The 16,447-nt window shown below is 49.7% G+C and overlaps 1 pseudogene; it reads right to left on the bottom strand.

Moving 5' to 3' along the window:
* Positions 1-16,444, bottom strand: part of LOC124973710 (alpha-1,6-mannosylglycoprotein 6-beta-N-acetylglucosaminyltransferase B-like) — a 53,944-nt pseudogene extending 37,500 nt beyond the window's left edge.
* Positions 16,445-16,447: the final 3 nt, after the last annotated feature.

The following is a 16,447-nucleotide window of genomic DNA, read 5'->3' as shown; positions in this document are numbered from 1 at the left end:
CTGTCTTCTCTGTCCTTCACTTAAACATGGCATGAGTTTAAATTTCAGTTGCTATCTCTGATTTAAAGTCCAAAATCTCTCTCTTGGGAAAAGTTGACCATGGGGCCTGCTGGGTTCAACATAAGCCTTCTGCTGGTAAGTTTCAGTGTTAGGTGCCTCTGAGGCAGCATCCAGAGGGAAACCATGACCTCACTGCTTTTTTCTGGAGCTTCTGCTGTAGGCCCTGTCTGTCTGTCCCTCCCTCTCCTGTGTTCTGCCTGCCTCTCTCACACACATATACACAAACATGCAGTTATGGATTTATATATTACATGGCATATTTTAACTTCCTATGTATGTCTAAAAAGATTACTATCAAAATGTGAAGGGAAAATACATTAATAGAGAAATGATAACTACTTTATTTTTGATTTCCAGGAGAATGTAATTATCCTCTCTTGGAGGGATACAGCTACAAAAAGAAAAAGTACAAATAAAAATAATTTTTACTCCATATGTCAGTTCTTCAAGAGAATAGAAAGTTTTCTACTTGTCTTTATCAGTTATAAATTTGGAGAATAAAATTTGGGAAATAAATATCATGTCATGTCACTTAGAAATTACATTTTAAAATGCAATAAAAATAGAAAGAAGAAAATAAATCTGTCTTGATGATTTAAATGTATTTATATAATTAGACATTATTCAAGACCTGAATTTAATTTTTCTAATCATTTGTTGAAAACAAATACCCCTACCCCTGCACTTAAAATTCAGTTTGTATCTATGCAAAGCCTCTTTAAGTTGCTGTTTTTCCTCTGTAAAGTGTCCCAAATGACCAAAGCAGAAAATGTACTTCCCAAAATACCAAGCCCTAACTAGAGTATTTATCTCGTGAAAGATCCTAACAGCTCAATGCAGGAAAGAAATTAGTTTTATAGGTAATAATGCTTCCTTTTATCCTTGAATTTTTTTATTCTCAAATTTATTTGAAAAAAAATTGTGATGTTCTTAAAGTGAAGGCCTTTGGACTCTGGACTCACCAGCAGAGTCCAGCTGAGAGTCCTGTGTCCATTGGAAACACACTGGCCCCACTCACCTGCTGGGCTGGCATGGTCCCAGTCTCCCTGGAAAAGGGAGAACCCAGTTCCATGCTGGAAACTGCAGAACCAGTAAATATCCCGTGGCCTCCCCTAGGGTCTTGAGGAAAATCTCCCCAAGAAAAAGCTATTACCTTAAGCCCCACAGATGTCACGGCTCCCTCTGTCTGCAAAGCATCAATTTATCTATCAGCCTGATCTGCCACTGCCTGTCGCAGTCCTGTTCCATGCTGGGTTTTATACATTGCATAAAGATAAAATGCTTACCCTGCTGTAAAAAGAAGTAAGATATAATATTGAATTTGCACTAAAATGAAAAATTTCCTGGTGCCCCTTACATATTTAAAACGGCTGTTTTCTTGCAATGAATATAATTCACTCTGTCTTTTCTGAAGTATAACCCCACAGGGTTTGACCAAACAAAAATGCTCTAATGATTGCAAATGGCTAAAATATTCTGTCCAGTGAGTTAAGTGAAAGATATAAGTTAAAAGAAACAGTTAAAAGAAATAAATGGAATTTCACACATATTATAGTAATTGTGAAGCATCCAATTTACATAGAAATCATGGGAAAGGATCCTGGCGCCGTGTTTAACTGAATCATTACATGCACGGTGGATGTGCTAAGAGGCCACCACAGGCCAGTTGTGTTTCTTTTAGCATAATAAGTCCTGTAATGGAGTCTTTGAAAGCTTCAAATGTATAGTTAGATTTACCTTTCTGTTTTAGAGTTCCCCCAACCTCAGGAAAAAAAAAAAAGAAAGAAAAGTAAAACAGGCCAGAGGAGAGAGCTGGGGAGTGATTCAAAATCTGACAGAAAGCCTGTCCTGCCCCTCATGCCCTCTGGCTGTTCCAAGCCTCTCCCTCCAGCACGTATCTATTCACTGCCCACTTCAGGTTTTGGGTAAAAACAGGTCATTCTCTTTCCTTCCAGTTTAACATCCAAGGATCTCACTGAAGCTCCTGGACAGGGAGCTAGTTAGTGCAGAGCTGATTCTGGGGCAAGGCTGTTTCTCTCCTGGCAGTTCAGGCAGCTCTTCTGACCAGGAAGGCTGCAGCAGACAACGTTGGACCTCAGAAATCTGTGATGGCAGAAGACCGACGCCCAGCCTACCCTCGTAAAGGACATGAGCAAAGTCACTCCTGCTGCTTCTCCCCAGCAGCTTTTGCGAGCTCTAAGTCTTACCGTAGCATAAGGGCACCTCTACGGGCATGGCCAGCTGTGCCCTTGGGAGGGATGGTTCTCCCTCAGCACCCAGGAGCACTGGGCACCCTGCAGGTCAGCTCTGAGAAGAGCGGGCCACAGCTCGGGTCTTAGCAGCAGGGTGTGTGCAGAGCATCTTCCTCACCAGGCTGGCCCCCAGCCCAGATCCAGGACCCTGCAGGCCCTGCCATTCCTGCTGCACCTACACCAGGTCCCTCATTCTCATCCTCTTGGACAGTGAGACCAGTCTCTGTGGCGTGTGTGTGTGGGGTCTTGTGCACTGTCAGGTGCTTCGCTGGCCCCACTCTGTGGGGTGCATACCAGAAGTGCCTCACCCAGCAGAGACACTCAAACATTTCTCCAAGTATTGCCACATACCCCCGGGGTGAGACCACCCTGCTGAGAACCACGGTTCTACATGCTAAGGAATGAAGGACACAACCTGTCCATCCCTCCCTTCCCCAGGAGCCAGTGTGGCTCTCTCAAGTCCACAACTGAGACATCAAAACTGCCTAGGGTGTCTCAGGACTTCCTTGTTTCTCTTTTTTTCCAGAAAAGATTGATTTGGTAGCTAAACTAAACTGAATGCATCAGACCTATGTATATAACAGAAATAGTCAATAAGTACAGTTCTGACTTTTCTAACATCATCTCTTTCTGATAAAACTCTGGACTTTCAGGTGAAAGAGAGAAGGTGGTGTGTCAGCCATTTTCCCACATCTTGTGCCCGCAGTCTAGAGTAGGAAAGATGGGTGGGGCACACCCATCACTAGGGCTCCTCTGTTCCACGTGGTCATGCCAAGAAGGAATAGCTATGGTGCAAAGATTCTGAAGACACTTCACAATGTTTCTGAGAATTATAGCATGAAGACTATAAACCCAACACCTGGCACAGGGGCTCATGTCTGTAACCCCAGAAGTTCAGGAGGCTGAGGCAAGAGGATCACAAGTTCAATCAGCCTCAGCAACTTAGCAAGGCCCTAAGCAATGTAGCAAGACCCTGTCTCAAAAAAAATGTAAAAAGGGCTGGGGATATATATATATAAACATATATATATATATATATATACACACACACACACACACACACACACACACACACACACAACCAGAATGCCTTAATTTATGTATATAACTTTATAACTTTAGGGCTTGCCAAGGATTTCCCAGCTCATCATGTCATTGCTTTTCCAAGCAGCTTCTATCCATCCATCCACTCCTCCACCACCACCCATCCTTCTGCCACCCATCAGTTGGCACATTCATTCACATATCCATTCATCTGTTTGGATCTTCATTCAGTCCTTAGTGTGTGTGGAGCACTGCAGGGAAACTCTGTGCTGGGCACTCTGGGGACAAGGGTGAGCCAGGTAGGATTCCTGCATGCAGCACAGAATTGACACAGAAGATACACTGCACCTTGCTCTGTCTGCCTGCAAGTGAGAGCAAGTGGGTTGGTGAGCAAACCCACAAGCATTTCCTACATGACCCTTCAGAGACTCAGAAAGACCCTCATAGGCAGCAGGATGGCAAATGGGACAATCAAGCAAAGGTCACACATTAGCTTCTGGGCTCTTGGATTGGGATCAGTATTCTGAAAGAATTAATCTTATTGAGTGCTATGTATTTTAATACACACACACACACACTCATGTGCACATGTGTTTCCATCTGCAGGACCAAGGCGGTTGAGCAGAGGAGGGCCAGTTTGTGTTTTGAACCTTTAGGCTGGCAGATGGATCCTGCTCTGAGCCCCCCACAGACAGTACAGGGCTTCTTTGATAGGTCCACACCCACCCCAGGGTGAAGAAGAGGGCTGACGACAGAGCTTAGCAACTGTAAAGGAGCTGGAGGGTTGGACACATATGGAAGGGCTGGGGTGGCAGAGGCTCTGCCAGCTGGGAAGCCCAGGAGAGCCTGCTGTGGCTGGGCAGAACAGCTCAGTGGCAGTCGGAGCCAGGGCTGTGGGAGCTGGGAACGGGTGGGGATAAAGAGGCAGGCTGTGCCAGAGTCTCTCCTCAGTGTGGTCAGATGCCTGGAGGCCCTACATAGGCAGGCCAGCAGATACTCTTCCCTTCCCAGCAGAAGGCCAGGATGTGGCCCTGCGAGAGAGTGAAGCAGGAGGCTGCAGCACCATGCGCTTGTTCAGCTCCTTGCTTGCTTGGCCCTTGGGACAGGCGCTGTCAGGCCTTATGAGTCCAGCCAAGAAGAGGAACAATCCAACTGGGCAAATACACAGGCCTAAAGATACCGATATGAAAATCCCCAACTTGCAGGAACAGCGAGCCTCCTCACAGAAAGCCCTGCAAGTAAGGAACCCCCCAACATGCCTGGAGTTTCCACTGACCTTGCCATACTTCCTGCTCACTCATGAGCTAAAGTCAACTGTCATCAGACACATGAGCACAGGTTGCAGCATGACATGAAGAGAGGGTAACAAACACAGCAAAACATGTATCCAGATAAATCAGAGATCACACAAGAAACAAACTCTATGGAAGCCATCACTAATGTCTTTAAAGAAACAAGAGATGATGTTATATCCAAGAAATAAGAATAGAAGGCCACAAAATGAAATCACTCAGAGAACAAACAAATTTACTATATGATGGCAGAAATGAGAAGTTCAGAGCATTGGACAACAAAGTAGAGTAAACCTCTTAGAAGGCAGAGCAAAACCTCAAAGAAATAGATTTATTTTTCTATAAAAATAATAGAATTAAAGACAAGAACTTATAAATATAAAAAGAAGGGAAAGATAATATTACAGTATTAGTTGAGAAGGACCAATATCCTAATAATAGCAATTCTAGAAGGAGGTGAGAGGAAACAGAAGAAAAAATAGTCACTAATTTCAGAAAATTTCTAGGACATGAGTTTTCAGATTGAAGAAGTCAAGTGCCCAGGATAGGGATGATTGTAGATCCACATCAGTACACTGCACTGTGGAGTCCAGAACGTGATAGAAAAGAAGCAAGGTCGCATACAGAGGACCAGAGGACCAGAGCTTTCTCCACAGCAACCCAGGAAACTGGAGGACTTCATTTACTGGATGCAAGTGTTTCCTGTTGGACTTCTGTATATATCCAAAATAGCAAACAAAAATGAGGTAAAATCAGGATTATTTTCAGACATACCAGATTCTTCAAAAAATTTACCTCAAATATATAACTTATCAGAAAGCTACTGTAGGGAGCCCTCCAAAAAAAAGAGGTGAATCGGGAAAAAGGGAAAATGCGGCCAAGGAAAAAAGAGAGAGGCAAAGAAATCCTCAGACCACAATGATGGGTGAGGCCAGGAGGCTCTCCAACCCCCAAAAGGTACTGGAGAGATTCCAGGAGTTGACCTGTAATTCAGAGCATTAGAAAAGTAGAGAAGAGTCAGGCTGTAATTAGTTGTAAGTACATAGAAAATGAGGGTATACGAGGACAGCTGTGAACTCCAGGGAGCCCTGGGCAGCCAGCAGAGGGAAAGCAGTCGTGGCACAGTGCACAGTGCCCATGCTCAACACCCATGTAGGTCCAGCTGGTAGAAGGAGCTTCAGAGAGTCGGCACCACCACGTCAGGAGGACATGCAGACCAAGAGCAAGCTGGTTCACATCTTCATGAAGGTGTTCAGCAAGTTGGGGCTAAAGACTCCAAGAAGGAGCAATCTAGACACTTTCATTTAGACACATGGAGATAAGTACCTAAGAATAAGAAGTTGAAAATGATTGTGTCTGAGGAGGGTAAATGGGAGCAAGGAGGCAGGGAGTCCTGTGCTTGGCACAAGTTCTGGAGGAGAGTGAATTCACACTTGAACTATACGCACACTAAATATTTTATAAGAATTGAAGTATAGAATTAATTGGAGTTTACCAAGTAAGTGAGAGAGGGATGCCACTCAAGACAGCAAGAAGGAGCAATGTGGTGTGGAAAGGGGTTTTTATGGGAGTGGGAGAGTGTGTGTGTGGAGGTGAGAAAAGGTTGTGAGGGCCAGGGCTGTGGGGCTGGACAGAGGCCCTCCAGAGGATCTTGGATTCTATTCTCAGGAATCTGGACCCCATCCACTAAGACTGGGAAAGTGACTGCACATGGAACCACAGTGCCATCTTAGTTACCAGAGCCATCCTGCTGGTAGTATGGTGCAGGCAATAAAGACAAGAGGCAAGGTAGGTGGGAGGCTGAGGGGTTTAGTTCTGGGCAGAGAAGACAGTTGGAATAGATATCAGGAGGAGTATACACTGAACTTTATGCCCATCTTGACTTAGAGTTTGGCTGGGTATGAAAATCACAACTGGAAATTGGGTAGAGAAAAAGCAAGAGAAAAGTGGGCCTAACGCACTCAGACAATCAGCTATATGAGGGAAGGGCTGCACCCATTCTGTTCCAACTGCATCTCCTGCAGCTGCACTGGGGCCTTGCACAGAGAAGGAGCCAGGAAATGCAGAAGGGCTTCGACTCCTCCCTGTTCTCCAATCTCCAGGTGCCAGAAGGGAGACATCCTGGTGCCCTTGGGAGCAAGCTTGTGAAGACAGCAGAGCAGAAGATGGAAAGGACTTGGGTGTTGCCCATCAAACCTGCCACAGTGCACCAGCTGCCCCTGGAAGAGCACCCACACCCCAACCCAAGGAGGCTTCCCAGGAGAAGCCATCCTTCCAATCAGAGCACTTTGCTCATGGGGCTTATGGACAAGGCTAGAGCTTCAGTCCCTTTCCTTCTCTGTCTACATGTCCCCAGAAGCAGCCAGCACAGTGGAACACCCACAGCACATCAGCTCCCACCCAGCTCCAAGCACCTGAGTCCCTCTTCTTCAAGCAGGACATTCCTGTGCTGCTGAGACAGCCCACACATCTGTCTCTGGCCACACCCACCCCCCACACGTTCACAAGGCAGGGTCAGGTCCTGACCTCCTCTGCCCTTGAGGCCTGGGCTCACTCAGGGCCTGTCTGTCCTCAGCTCACCCACTGGGCTCCTCTCAATCTTTAGGGTGGGTCAGGCACAGCCTTGGCTCAAAATGCAAATACACTTCTGGAAAAGGTCAATGAGTGTGTTCAGATGCGTCTTCAAACACACACAAACTTATTTACATTTTAATATCACGGAGCTGACTGAGCAGAACAAATCAACTGCTCTGTGAGGGCCTGAACTCCTGAGGCCTCCTCTCCCTTTGCCTCCCAGTCCTAGTGGGGAAGGCTCTCCCAGCTTCTGCTGAACACCACTGAGCCTACGCGCCCTTTGTCGGCTGATAGTCTAACCAATGATTTATGGGCTTGAGAGGCCTGAATGCTTCTGAGTGCAGAGGTGACTCCAAGGGCACCTGCGCCAGAAACTCTCCACACCAGGGCATGGGCATCCCTTGCCCTCAGCTCTGCATGGTGAAGGCAGCTTGTTGTGCTGTTTGCCCTGAGCTCTGTAGTCTCTGTCTTCTGCAAGAAGACTCCAGGCTGGGATGTTGGTGGCCCCTCCTCAGTCACCTTGTGCCTGAGACATGTGCTGCCGAGCCCCATATGCTTTCACAGGGCTGTGGAGGAGATGGTGGGAGAGAAACCACTGGAAGGTCCAGACGTCACTGCACCATGGAGCACCAGTAGCTCAGGCCTCCATGGCATTGCCTCCGCTCAGAGTCTCCACACCTCTGCCAGTCAGGTGCCACTACACAACAACCCACCCACAAACCAGCCACTTAAGGATGTAATATTTCACCAGGCTGGCTGGCGAGTCTCTGCTGTCCTGCCTGGGCCCCTGTGCAGCCCCTCTTCCTGGGTCTAGAGGCTGCTGCCTGATGCCGGCTGTCAGCTGAGCTGCTTTGTCATTCTCCACGTGGGGCTCAGCCCCCAGCAGCCAGTCCAGCTTTGGAGCAGTGCCCTAGGGCCACACACCCAGGGCACAGAGGCGGTGACATGGAGCCTGTCAGGGCACAGCCAGGAGCTGCAATGTCACCGCATGAAATTCAATTGGTCAAAGGAGGCTAAGGCCAGCCAACATGCGGAGGCAGGACAGACCCTGCCTCTCAAAAGCAAGACCTGGCTTTACAAAGGGGCAGTCAGTCCTGGGGACAAATGCAACTTGGTCACCTCTCTGATCTCTGATAGAGTTCACACCTCCCTGAGGCCCAACCACACTCCAAGGGGAGAGTGGGTCTGTGACACAGAGGTGGACGACCTTCCAGAGTGGCTGGGAGCAACACAGAGGCCTCTTTCAGGAGCAGGGCCTCGGGAACCCAGGGTGCTATGGGCATAGAAGACATTCGTCCTGGGCCCAGGACATGGTGGGGCTGGGCTAGGGCCACACTGTGTGCGCTTGCACGGGGAAGAGGAACCCCATGGAGGGGCCTGCAGACATGGGATCGAGAAGGCAGCAAGGTGCGTGGGCTCCAGGAGCAGGGAGAGCCTGCTTGGGGCTCTGTGTTCAGTGACTGACAGGCCCCACGGGGCCCCACCATCCCCACCACCCAGACACTGTGCTTTGGGAGGGTGGAGATCCAGCACAGGACCTGGGGCACTGTCAGAGCTGCCAGGGACACAGGGAGGAGGGATCACTGGCCACTTGGTGGTCAGAAGCCCTATGGGCAGTGGAGAGGCTGCTGCTGAGGCCAGGGAGCTTCCCCTGTCCTCGGGCCCTTCTCTTCACAGAGGCCCGTGGGCAGAGCTCTTCTTACTCCACTGGCTGGAGTACCTTCTCTGATCCAGTCCTCTGGTTGCTCCATCAGACACCACTGGAATGGGCGCCTGAGCTCAGGTTTGCCTCTGGATCCCTCTAGCAATGCAAGGTGGATCCCCAGAGGGCACTGCAGCGTGGCATGTCACGAAGGTCAGGCTCCACCTGAGGGCCAGATCCCAGGGCTCAGGAGGGAGTGACTTCCTGTTGAGCAGGGCCCTGCCAAGCCCCATCCAGGACAGTTCACGCCTTCATACTCCCACTTCTGCTGGGTTGGCCTCAAACTGCCATCTTTCACTCTCCTCAGGAAGTCACCTCCCATCTCTTCTCTCAGGCTGCAGCCTCCTCGTGTTCCCTCATCTGCTGCACAGCAGCCCCAGATGCCTCCTCAAAGAGGAGGACCTGACCATGGCCACTTGTTCTCCTGCTGTAATGACTTCCCCCTCAAAAAGACAGGCAGCATACACACAAAAGCGGACCCCAGGAAGTGACTGTCGTATGGCTTTGGGAGGTGAGAGTGACGCCATGCCTGTGATGGTGTGGGCCGTCCAGGTGTGGAGACGCCCCAGCACACCCTTTCGCGGTGACCTCCATGTCCTGTTCCTTTCCCTCCTCTGCTGGCCTCCACCTCAGGGAGCTCATCTCCGCTTGGCTTGTCGTAGCCTGAGGCAAAGCTCGAGTGCTCAGGCTGAGTCGTGAGCATCTGGGAGCAAGGGCCAGGGGAGAGGCGGGCTGAGTAGAGGCTGCAGGGCCTGGCCAGGGAGGGCTGGTGGAGAGTGTGCAGGTGCAGCCAGGGGCTGAGTCACGCCCTGGGGCCAGGGCAGAGCTGTGGACCACAGCTGCCCATGGCCAGGAGGCAGCCGGCCTGGGGCAGGTGGGCCAGCAGAGCACAGGAGCTCCCAGGGGGCTAGGAACAAACTCCCTTTGAAAAATAGGCTGCCTCTGAGGTTCAAGATGACCAAGCCCAGGATGGGACCTTGGATGGACAAGAGGACTGCAGGTAACAGCTATATGGCCATAGAGACACCGAGGAGACCTGGAGTCAAATCAGAGTTACCCTTCCACCCTGAGCCAGCAAGGCCACGATTGGAGTTGCTGTTTTCTCTGCTAAAACCAAGGGGTATTCCAGAGGCACATGCCACCTTATTTCAGAGAGTTTATTCTCCTGTACCAGCTGAAAACTTCTGCCTGAAGAGTAATTAGTAAAGGAGAGAAAAACAGAAAAGGGGTTATATTGTGGCCCACAGGAGACGCCACATCTGTGGGCATCAGAATCACTGTGAGGGCTGAGGAGACAATGGGGGCTGGGAATCACTTGGCTCCTCCCATCCTTGGGGTCACTGCTGACCAAGCCAAGAAGCAAGCACTCATGATTTACTGGCCCAGCGTAAATAAAGATGGGGGCTGGCATGCAGCAGAGTACTGAGGTGTGGAAGGTCAGCAGTGCCCTGGGAAGACCCTCAAGAGCCCTCCCCTGCCACCTGACACCTGCTGCCCTGGAACCTTCTCAGAAGCAGTTTCTCCTGGTCTCTTTCTGCACCCCTCCCAGGCTCCCTGACCCAACCGTGGACTGGTCAGCAGTAGAAGGTGGTGGGCAGAGCCCAGGCTCCAGTGGTTGAGTGGTTCCCACATCATTTTAGGAAAGGGAAGAGGGACAGATGACTTTCCAATGTATCCAGGACTGTACTTAGAGAGCAGCAGGCCAGTCTCATACGTGCCACAGATCCAGCCAGCTGGACACCTGCCAGGGACAGTGTGTAACACCTGGCCACAGACCCCACAGCAAGTGGCAAGGGCACTGCTGGCTACCCTTCCTGACCAGGATATGCAGTGAGAGGAGAACCCAGCAGAGGTGGCGGAGCTACACAGTCACACAGGCAAAGGGTCAGGTCTTATCAGGTGTGAAGAACAGAGTTCAGAGGAACAGCACCCTCTGTGGAAGGCTGAAGAAATCTGAAAGCATTTTGTTCATGTTTTCAGTGAGAATTCTCAGAACACAGGCTGCAGGGAACCAAGAGAGGGGCTGGATGGGGTAAAGAGGAAGACTGCCAGAAGATACCTGGGTAAGGACTGGCAGGGAACAGGAAGATGGGATATGGGAGGATTCAGAGAAACCACAAAGCAAGCTGGGGACTGAGGTCTTCACGGAAGCAAGCAGAGCCCACTGGTAGTAGGAAAGCTTACTGAAGACCTGGGATCCCTTCCTGGAGCCTACTGAAGGCCAGGGCAATTCAGAGAGAAGCTCGGTGAGACTTGTTAAGAGCAGAAAGTGCAGAGAGCTCCCACGGTGCCAGAAGCCCTGTGAGACTCATGCAGCATGGGTCCCTGGCAGGTGCTGGAGCATTCAGGGTAAACTGCATGTCAGCCGAAACAGAGGGTCCCCAGACTGTCACTGAGGCACATGAACCAAAGCCTGAGACGCATGGACCCAGCTCTGAGGAGGTGAGTGTGGGTGCAGCCTTTGGTGCAGGACCCTGTGCCAGACATGAAGCACTCATAAAGACAGCAAGACCTTTCTAAACAGTCACAGAGTGCCACCACGAACCCACAGGACCTGACTGAGGAACACAGCAGGGGTGCTCCTGGCACAGGTGTGCAACTGTACACGCAGTTTCACCACTTACTGAGAAGCTTCCCCGACGCCAAGGAACCCCCACTGGTTCTTTACTGCTGTAAAGCCCCAGACCTCACTTGACATGTTCTAGAGCATTTCCAGTGAGGAAGGACGGTCCTCCCTGGTCTTGCACAGTGAGAGCTAGTCCTGATGTTGGCAGAGAACTCCAGCAGAGCTCAGATCTTAGAAACACCAAGTACGGCCACCAGAGAAACTAGACTTCAAATTTACCCATTTCAAGCCTAGAGTGAAAATAAATATGCATTTAAAGATAGAGAAAGGCGAGAAGAATGTCGAGGAGTACTAGAGAGCCATGGTTGGAAAGTCCAGTGGAGATGGACAGAAACCAAATATGTATTTAAAACTTTACCAGGACTGGGTGCAGTGGCACATGCCTGCAATCCCACCAACTTGGGAGGCTGAGGCAAGAGGATTGCAAGTTCAGGGAGACCCTGCCTCAAAATCAAAGGGCCGGGGATGTGGCTCAGTGGTAGAGCACCCCCTGGTTCAGTCCTGGTACCCCAAACCACCAAACTTCACAAGGGACCTGTGTCCCAGATGGAGAATCAGTGGCCAGTGCTTCTCTAGCTTTGTGGGCACCTTGTGAAGAGCAAAGTCAGCATTGACCCCTCATTCCTGTCACCCATCCTCATCTGGAACCCGAGGAGTTGGAAAGAAGTGCCACAACTGTTGTTATTTTCAACACGAAGGTTTTCTCCTCTGCCCCTCTTTCAAACAGCAAATCACAAAGAGCCAAGAAATGTGAACTGTGGTGACAAGGTAGACAGTCAGCAGCAAAATAATACTATTATGAATATAATGAATTTCTATACATCAGCAATAATTTAAAAGCTGTTCAGAATAACCACATGACATAAAAATAAAAGTCAATAAACATGATGAAAAATACACTTTATCCAGCAATATGTTTACTGAGGAAACAAATGAAATAAAAGCACATTCTATTCTTAGATGAACAACCCAACATATACTGTAAGGATGTCAGTTCACCCCAAATGGACTAGCAAACAAAATGAAATTCCCACACACAAAAAAATCTTCCTGCATAGTTTTGTGAACTTCACTAATGTATACGAAGCGGGATGTGGAAGTTCACATGGGAAAGGAAACAGGAAGACTAATTCAGTGCCAGAGACAAGGCAGAGTTCAACGGAGCAGGCAAAGAGAAAGCAGACTATGCTGCCCTTTAGTGTAAGGCCACATGCCACTTAAATCAGTGGAGACAGATTGAACCAGAATAACTGCTCAAATGTAAACAGATAAATACATTGGACACATATCTATAAACTCCAGATGCATTACTACAACAGCAAAGTCATAAGAAACTAAGGAAAGAATATTTTATACATACATATCTGGTGTGGAGACAGATTTCTGTAAACATGATATCAACATAGAAACACTAAGGAAAAATTTGATGAATTTGGCAACCTAAAATTACCATACAATTTTCATGTTAAAAAATAAGAGAAAATGATAAATTGTGGAAAATACTTAAAACATGCAGTATCCAAAGGCTGTTAATTATCACAATATGTAAAGAGTACTTGCAAATCAATAGAAAAAAGGTATCTCCATGGAAGAAAGGACTATGGATACAAATAGGCAATTCACAAAATACTAATAAGCAGCCCGTCACCGTATGAGAACTGTTCAACCTCACCAACTGCCAAGAGAACACAACCTAAACCAGGTGCCATTCTTTAAATGATCAAAAAAGCAGATTTTCAAAAACAAAACAAAACAAAACACTCAGGTTGTCAGCTGTTGCTAGGAATTAAGCATCATTTCCATACCTCTCTGATGAGTGTGTCCTTTTGTGTGAAATCTCAGAAGAGCTGATCTTCCATGTCTCAGGCGTGTCCTAGACCTTTACCTCTTTTGGATCAGCAATTACTACTCCTGATTTTTCTCCTGAGGAAACAATCAAACAGACACATACTAAGATTTGGACAACCAAGAATGTGAATTGTAAGTTTTAATATGAAACCTGGGGGAAACAATGGAGTGTTCATCAAGACAGTGGTTTTAAGTGAGTCGATTTAAAAATAGTGACTACATTTACATAAAGGGTCTGTGTATAAATCCAAAGTCCCTGTAGTAAAGCATATAATGACATGGGGACATGCTCATGGCATAATGCTAAGTGAAAAAGGCAGAACTCAAATTCACAGACGTTGTGATCTCCATGTCATCTTTTAAAAATGAACTTTGTCTTAGAGCCACACTGCAGTTCCTCTTCTAAGTAAAGTAGTCATGTCTAACATAGTCTGAACAAAGAACATAACAGAGGCCACACAAAAGCATCCGGACAAGGGACAATCTGAGAGGTGGCTCGGTTTGAGAGCCAAGTGCAGAGGAAGCTTTCCCCTCCCAGCTGACCTTGTAGGTGTGGTGCTGGACACCTAGGCCTCCACCTGTCTGTTCACCTGTATCTGTTAAAACTCACTCCTCAGAATGAGGCCTGAGATCCTACCTAGCAAAGCAGCCCACAGAGGGTGGTCAGCGAGTGTCAGGCGGGGTGTGCTTTGATGAGGGCTGAATAGTGTTAAGATGCATAGACACAGAGGGGGAGACCACGCAGAGGGGAGGTGTCTGGGCAGTGGGGCCACAGGAGTCCTAGTGCCCGTGGGCAGGCAGGAGCTACAGAGAGGGGCAGAGCACCTGCCAGAACTTGCTGGGCCCCTCCACTGAACCAGCAGAAGCCCAAGGCAGTGCCCAGATGGCTTCAACTGAGCTGAGGCTGAGGTCCTGCCCTGAGACCCCTGGCATATCCCAGTGTTGGTGAACACAGGTCTTTCCACCTTCCCTGGTAGAGAGCTCACATGCTCACAGGTGGGAGTGACTGTGTGGCTATTGCTCCCCATCAGTGAGGTCAGTGCTGATTTCCCCAGCACCACTGGGATCTGGCAGGGCATCTCCCCAGGCCATCACTGTGCATACATCATTTCTGATCTCAGTACAAACTCAGTGTTTTCCAGAGGCCCAGCCTCTTCTTTCACCCATGTAGAGGGTGCAGCTCAGGACTGTGAGGGACAGAGATGCCAGCCGCAGCTGGGCCCATGACAGGCACTCCCCAAGGTCCCTGGTGACGCCTGCTCACTGCACCAGTGTCGGGCACGCTCTGTGCCTCCCTGACCAGCAGTTCTGGGGCTCCGTGTTCCTGGCAGGACTCGTCTTCTCTGGGCAGGCGAACTGGCCAACCCTCCTCCTCTCTTCTTCACCTGCCCATCTGATCTCCCATTTCCCACCTGGCCCCAACTGGGCCCAGATCAGGCCTGCCATAGGTCCAGGTCCTGGCAGGGGCTGGGGTCCAATAGAGAGGGGTGCACCCCTGCCAAGGGCAGTCAGCACTAATTAAGGATGGTCCAGAGCCAGCACCAGGGCTTGGTCTTCGACTGCTTCATGCCTCCATCAACAGAGGCCTCCAGACATGGCCATAGGACCCCAGCACCCCTAGTGTGCTTCTGTGGGCTTGGTTCCCTGGCTTCATGCTCTAGGGGAGCAACTGTACTGCATGCCCAGTGTGGGACAGAGCAGGGTGGGACTGGGGCGCATTGTACATTTTCAGCTCACAGAGGCCGTTCTCACACAGGATGTGCTCAGAGGCAGTTCTCACAGAGCCCATGCTCACAGAGGCCTTACTCACACAGATGGTGCTCACTGAGGCTGAGCTCAGAGGGGCCGTGCTCACAGAGGATGAATTCAGAGGCCATTCTCACACAGGATGTGCTCACAGAGGCAGTTCTCACAGAGGCCATGCTCACAGAGGCTGTGCTCATAGAGGCCAAGCTCACAAAGACCTTACTCACAGAGGCCATGCTCCCAGAGACCAAGTGACAGGAATCCTGTTGAGACGGACTGTGCTCACAGAGGACGAGCTCACAGAGGCTATGCTATGGACTCCGTGCTCACAGAGTTTGTACTAACAGTGGCTGAGCTCACAGAGGCCATGCTCACAAAGGCCCTTCTGATAGAGGCCTTGCTCATGGAGGCTGCACTCACACAGGCCTTCCTCACAGAGGGCTTGCTTGCAGAGGCCATTCTCACAGAGGCCATTCTCACAGAGGCCATGCTCACAGAGTCCTGCTCACAGATACCTGCTCACAGAGGCCTTGCTCACAGAGTCCGTGCTCACATAGGTGGAGCTCAAAGAGGCTGTACTCACAGAGGACCAGCTCACAGAATCTGACCTCACAGGGGCCGAACTAAGAGATGCCTTCCTCACACAGGCTGTGCTCACAACGTCCTTGCTCACAGAGGCCATGGTCACACAGGCCATGCTCACAGAGGCATTGCTCACAGAGGCTGTGCTCACAGAGGCCTTTCTCACAGAGACCTTGCTCACAGAGGCCTAGGAACACAGGGCTTGCTCACATACACAGTGCTTACAGAGGAAGAGCTCAAAGAGGCCATTCTCACAGAGGCCGTGCACATAGAGGCCAAGTTCAAGAGGCCATGCTCAGAGTCCTGCTCACTGAGGCCTTGCTCACAGAGGCCATGCTCAGAATCCTGCTCACTGAGGCCTTGCTCACAGAGGCCATGCTCAGAGTCCTGCTCACAGAGGCCTTGCTCACATAGGTGGTGCTGACAGAGGCTGAGCTCAAAGAGGCTGTACTCACAGAGGACAAAGCTCACAGAGTCTGACCTCACAGGTGCCGAACTCACAAATGCCTTCCTCACACAGGATGCGCTCACAGAGATCTTGCTCACAGAGGCCATGGTCACAGAGGCCATGTTCACAGAGCCCGATTCACAGGGTCTTTCTCACACAGGCCGTGCCCAAAGAGGCCTTTCTCACAGAGGCTGTGCTCACAGAGGCCTTTCTCACAGAGACCTTGCTCACATAGATCTTGGCCACAGAGTCCGAGCTCACAGGGGCCATGTT

This window comes from Sciurus carolinensis, unplaced genomic scaffold, assembly GCF_902686445.1.
Source record: "Sciurus carolinensis unplaced genomic scaffold, mSciCar1.2, whole genome shotgun sequence".
NCBI lineage: Eukaryota > Metazoa > Chordata > Mammalia > Rodentia > Sciuridae > Sciurus > Sciurus carolinensis.
The sequence above is the reverse complement of the archived record's forward strand: the minus strand, read 5'-3'. Positions and strand labels throughout refer to the sequence as shown.